Raw genomic sequence first — 6,867 nt, 5'->3', positions numbered from 1 at the left:
AGTCCTTAACAAACACACAAACCAATTTTGAAGGTATATCTAGGAAGACATAACTTAAAAGAATTTTGTGCAGTTTCTTTGTCTGTTTAAATTGAGGGAGATATAAGGCCAGGGGTAGTTATTTCCTGGGCCCCAATGATTTATTTCTTAAAAATGGGTAAAATAAAATATCCCTTTCCATTGGGAGAATGAGCGATACACTCAGTTCTTTTCCTTGGTGTCTATGACATTGAAGAACTATCAACGTTCCTCCATCCAGGGGAAGATCTTGATCCAAAAAGAAGCCACAGCATGACATACCACACCTTCTTGCATGAGAGCACAGCTCTGCAGCAGACCCCTCCATAAATAGACTCTCAATAAAAAGGTAAATCTACAACAAAGGCAAAGAAAAAAGCACAGCATGTCAACTGGGGTCACAGATTTCTATCTATCCAGTATCCCAAAATACAAGGCATGTGAAGTCCTGCTGCCACTATTCAGCACAAACAATGCTACTGCTCTTGCCTGTTTTTCCAAGTTGCCTTTTGGAGCTTCTTTGGAGCACAATTTCATGCTTATTTTTCTACCACATTTTTCCATACTTTCTTCATACAAATGGTCTTATTTAAGCCTTAATTTAATTTATCAATTCATTGAATTGTAAAACTTGCATCTTGAGAACAATGAAAACACTACAAAAAATAAAGATGTCCACAGTTTTAAGAATTAAGGTCTGTCCTTTGACAGAGGTCAATAAATTCAATTGATTACAGCGTTGTCAAGACGTGCTTCTTTCCTTTTATTTGCTGTCCTAGTCTCTAACTAGGACTAAAAGATTAAACTAGAGTAGAGAGTAGATTATGAGCCTAAGACACTGCAGAAATCAGAAGCAAAGCTCATAAGTCAACACATTTAGACTTTATTTAAAATGGTGTGAACTAACAAACCCGTCTTTGCTAGGAAGCGTCCTCAGTACATTGAAAACATGTGAATAATGTACAGCAATATGACTTGAGAGCTGAGTGAACAGCCTAGATGGCTTCCAAAGGATATTCTGTCCCCAAAAGTGACATGCTATTATTCCACAAGGCCAAATGTCCTTGAAATGCATGAGGTAATGACCATGTTTGGACACATTCAGATAAATTTCAACAAAAAGTTTGCTGGCAGAAATAGCAATTATTTGGATGGATTTATATAATTTTAAGAAGAATTTATTTTATAGCTTTGTGAGAAGCACTCATTGTAAAAAGCCAAAGATTATTTTGTACATTAATTGTCCCTGTCATAGAGATGTTCTTCAGGACTCTGATGGTAATTCTGGCACTGCTGTTATCCCAAATTATACTACTCAAGTCTGTGGCAGAAATACTCTGATCCACTCTTACTGATTTCTCTGTGATATCTGTCTTTGCCACAGTGCTTGAAAATAATAGAAAGAGCTACATCCCTCCATAATTAAGGAATTAATAGAAAAATAATCTGTAGCATTTGGGAAATTGTATAACCCTCACTCTGCCAAAGTGGGTAGGAGAGTAACACTGATTTCTTATTATGCATCATGGATTTCTTTCTCTTTGAAGTCTTCAGTGCCATTGTATTTCTTAGTAAGTCTTGCAAATGTATGCATTTATTTTTTCTTCTTAATGTTTAGAGATGTAAAAGATTTAGCATTTCATGTTGCCCGTCTTTTACATAACTTTAACGCTATTTTAATGTGCGAGGGCACAAATGGGATGATCCCCTAAATGACGACCACTACACAATGTTTTAAACTAGGAAGGAATTTAGGAAGAAAATAAACCAAACAGTCTGCCAAGCTAAGTCTTCACCAGTGAAAAAGTCTTTATACATATCCTTATTACTACAATTATTTTTCTTTACAAAGATTCCGAGAATCCTTAATGGTTTTAATGATTTAAAAACCTGGTTATACAAAACACAGAGCATATGGTTGTCATTGCTGAAGATCCATTATGAAGAATGCAGTTACAATCAGCTGCATTTTTGAGAAATGAGTTGGCAATATCATAAAGCTTACATAACACAGTTATGTGTTTATCTTTCTTGCAGAGATTTATAAGACCAAAAGGACCTCATGAAGGCATCACCTTTTATGCTTATCATGAATTGCATGAAAAAAGGATAAGAGCTAATTTAGATGCTTAAACTGAAGCCAGTATAATCTTAGCTTGGCTGAGGAAAGAAGGAAAATAACCAAAGTGGCTATAAATCATGTTTGTTTTTCTTCAGTCTTCGGTGCAATTTAGAAAAGTCCATGGCTCCCTAAATTATGCTCAGCTGCCTACAGCCCTAGGGGCTGCATCTGAAAAGTGCCATGGGAGAGAAAATGTCATGGCTTCTCTCTCCAGGATCAGACCAGGAGGAGACAAGACTCTTAGCACCATGGTGCCTCACCTTGGGGAAAGAAGTTTAAGAGGGAATTGCTTCATCATGTGTTTGTGTGAATGTTCATAGCACGCAGTACCAACTTGTTTAAGCAATCAGCTACATCTCACCCAGCTTCTATTGGGGTTATCCAGAGAACTGCTGTCAGTATTTTCCAATTACATGTTTTTCACCCCACCCAGGGGATAAGGAGGGATGGAATCAGCACATCATAAATGTCATGTAGGGATGCAGTCAGAGGAAAACCGAAATCCATGTATATGGAGATATAATCTGAAAGATTGCTATTTAAATATGGCCAGCACTCTGGGTCAAGGTCAGCAGTGCCACTGTTGACTGTAGCTGATTTTGATTGTGGTCAAGACTGGGCTGAGATTTAGTATTTTTATTTTATTAAGTTTTCATATAGGTTTTCGTAGTTATTGTTTGTATTTTTTACAGTGGTAAAACTTAATACAGACAGGTTTTTGTTATTGTTGGCATTTTTTTATGGTATTATACCACACAACAGAAAAAATATTCATGTAGCTTCAAAAGGGACTAACTCTCATTTAATTTAATTTCATTTAATTTCATTTTCATAAACCGTAAAGAGTCACCCTGCAGGATCCATATGGAGGAAGAAAAATATTTAGGCTATAATCTGTGGTTAAAAAACTGAAGGCTCCAGGGAACATCTTTAAAAAGCTGCATGTAACCTAGGACTTGTGAGTTGAGGACCTCTGAACCACCATAATAATGGCATCAATCTAACTGGATTCTGCCTGGAAGACAGTGTAAGGTAGGGAGTGTCTGCTGCAAAAAATTTCAAGCACTTCCTTTGACAAGATTGAACAGAAAGATTTTTGCTTCCAGAGCTTGGTAACTGTTTCTGCAGTCTCATTATTTAAAGACTTAAAGGTGATCTAGGTGTTCAGCTATACTGTGGGTATTTAATTGGGCAGAAAATTCAGAGAAAAAGATACAAAGGAAACACTGGTGTTAGTGCCACCAGGAGTAGAAGCACCTCCCTCCATCTAAAGTGAGTGACAAATTTCTCTAAGGAACTTTTGAATAGGAACTTCTTGGATGAACTAAGCAAATTATATCCATATATACATATATATAAATATGTATATATACATATTTATATATATTATAGATATCTATTTAGGTGGAGATACACACACTATTGAAAGTTCTACTTATTGCTCCGTGTAAATTTGAACGAACCTTTCTCTCCACAAAATGTACCACATACCATGTATTATTGAAGTTATCATAACACCCAGGTAAAGATCACACAAACTGTGAACTTCAAGTTCTCTACAGATTTCCTGTCGTAAGCATGCATTTTTGCACCCCGAAAATCTTATTAATGGAAATGCTAAAACAGAAGTAATAAGTATTTGATATATCACATTTCATTTTTGTTCACCTCTCTCTGATTTTATGTCTAGCCCTCTAGATCAGGACTCTTCTCTTTCTTGAAGCCACTCACAGGAGATTTCCCAAAACACAAGGGGCAGCACTTTCAGGTGTCAGTTACCCTTTAATTTTTTTATTCAAGTCCATATTGGCTAGAAATTTCTAATCATATGATGGCTGTAGCCTAATGTATGAGTACAGCTAAGATTGTCTAAATCTTACCCACACTGAATATGTATTCACCTAATTAAAACCCTCATCTGGCTCTTATCAGCATGCCCGCTAATCTCCTAGCAAAGTCATGAAAGAATGTAAAGGCTGCAATCATTTATTTAGGGCAGAGTTGCACTTGAGTCATATTAGTGTTAGAAAGTAGGTACTGCCGCTATTTGTCTTATGAATAAAGGATTTCCGTCTCTGTGGCCATCAGCATGAAGCCTTTCAAAAGCCATAAATTCACTAAGAAAATAATTGAAAAATCTGTGAAACAGATCTCTATGGGCAAAGTGTCAAATTGTGCAGCCCTAATGCACAGCTCCACAGCCCTCCCTAAAATGATTCTTTTTAACTGTGCCAGTGTTTGCTGTGCTCACCTGTGGTAACTGCCACCACTTCCATTTTTCAAGCAGCAAGAAATGTATTACTGCCATTGTTAAAAGGCTCCATAAGGCCTTTTAACAGGAGAAGTCATGCCACAGGATTGTCAAATTAGCTGTGCAGGTTAGGCTGCAACAGCAAAACCACAGGGACTCTGCAGCTGTTGTGTGGGAGGTAAAGCTTGTTCTGGACTGGAACAAGTGAGTTAAAAAGCCCCAAGGAAGCAGAGGGGCCATGGCAAAGACCTTACTACAGGAAATACAAAAGGTAAGTGTACTCATCCATCACCAGACAGAAAATAAGTTTACACTAATAGTCATGGGACTTGTGATGCAAATGGACCCCTTCCCCTTTTCCTCCTAGACAGGTTTCCCCCCCTCAGTAGTAATGCACATCAAATCTCCATCTTAAAGGAAACAAGACCATCACATCACTTAGAGTATCACAGGGGACAGGAGCTAGAAAAAGGTCTCTGCACACACCTAGACTCTGGCTCAAATTGTGTGTTGTTGTTCAGTCTTTCAGTGTGGGGGGGAACCTGTGTATAAACTACTTATTTTCTTCAATAGGAGCACAAGAAATAAATTAAAGGCTGAGTTCAAGACCACAGCTTGGTTGTAGGTGGTCAATACCCCTACTAAATGCAAAAAGAAGTTGCATAATTGGAAACCAGAGAGCCAGTGAGATAGCCCCTGAGGCCTTTTCACATGATACTGAGTTTATTCCAAGTTTTTGTGGTATATGTAATAGCACCACTGGCTTATTTTTTCAGTCACCATGGGACACTGTCCATGGATGTATAGCTCTGGATAGATAAGTGCCTTGGAATGATTGCAATTTCTAGGTAAGAATACGTTTCCCTCAAAACCAAAAGAATTTAAAATGCTCCAGGATGAAAATCCCTGCTACCTCCCATATAGTTTAGATAATTGTTCCTAGTGGAACAATTCCTGACTCCTGCTGGTAACTGGCTTGTGCTCCAAAGCTCAACAGCTCTTGCAAACTGAATTCTACCTTATGTAATTGCAGCAGATGTTTATATTTGATATAGTACCTTTTCTTCAGAAAAGATTGAAAGGTTTTGCTGTGATTTTCAGATTCATACTGTAAAAGCTACTCATACAATAATAGTGAGTATCACCCTTCCAATTTTAATATAGCTAAGTCTACAGACAATAAAGTACACAAAGTAAATTTCAATTTATGGACATGGCTAAGCCAATGGCAAAAACTTGAATAATAATGCAGTATTTCTAAGAGAAAGGCCTTGAAATGTGCAAGTGGCACAAGATTCTTAAGGCTCACTTGCCCTTGAGAGGATATTCTGTAGATTAGAAATAAAAGCACAGAAAAGAATTCTAAAATATGCTAAATGGAGAAGCATGTTTTGATTGGATAAACTAAAAGAAAGATGTCTCTAATTTGGCCACTTAACTGGACAGCTAAGGTAAGAGGGAGTAGAAAGATTCTGAATATAACCACATTAAAATTATAAAAATCAATACAACATTTCATAAGTATTCTGTGCAGTAATTGCAAAAGCAGAAGAATTATAATGCATAAATCTGTACACATCAGCTTAGCAATGACCTTTGGAATATGCAGCACAGATTTGAGGACACGTTTCTGAGGCTGGTTAAATCTGAAAGGCACTGAAAATTCACAATAGACATGCACACATTGAGAGAAAAAGACTACTGAAAAAAACTCTAGATACTACTATTATTAGCTAGATAAGTGAAGAACAGCTGTCATGACAACTCAATTCATGTAAATGGCAAGAGATAAATACGAATATAGCCAAGGTGCCTCAGTAACTCTTTATTGACTTGAAGAGAGAAGCGTCCTCAAAGGTCAGAGTAGCTTATGTAGTTCACATCTTCACCTTAGGCATTCACCTCCTGAACCTCAGCTGCTGTAAATCAGCACAGAATTGCTGGACTGAGGTTAGCCACACTGATTTTAACATCTGCTGGGAGTTTTGCCCTCTTCTTTGCTCTGTAAGGCTAAATAACAGGGTTTATTACTCTTCATGTCCTTATTCCTTCTGGTTCTTTTTCTCTCGGGGTGACATTTACCTTTTTTTACCACCATGGTCTATTTTTTATGAGTTAATAAGCCCAGACTAAAGCTGAAGTGGGCAGCTGGTTTAAAAAGAAGATCAGTGGACTGCTATTCTCCAGGAATAACCTCTCTAAAAGATTTGGAAATAAATTTATATTTAGAAGGAATGTCTCAAATACTATCTTTTTGAAATAGGGCTACTTGGTTTTGCATCATTTTGAGATGGCTTTATGTAACTAGGAGCTCACTAATAATCAAATCCTGTTGAAGTAAATGCCTTGCTTTTTCAAAAAAATATATTTTTAAATACTGAAAGTTTAAAGATTTTTGTGCTGTCCATGTTCAGACAAAAAACAAAACAAAACAAAAACCACAAAAATCCCAAACACCAAAACCACCCAAGCATGA

The sequence above is a fragment of the Parus major genome, chromosome 5 (assembly GCF_001522545.3).
Source record: "Parus major isolate Abel chromosome 5, Parus_major1.1, whole genome shotgun sequence".
In the NCBI taxonomy this organism is placed as follows: Eukaryota; Metazoa; Chordata; class Aves; order Passeriformes; family Paridae; genus Parus; species Parus major.
This window is presented reverse-complemented; position numbering follows the sequence as displayed.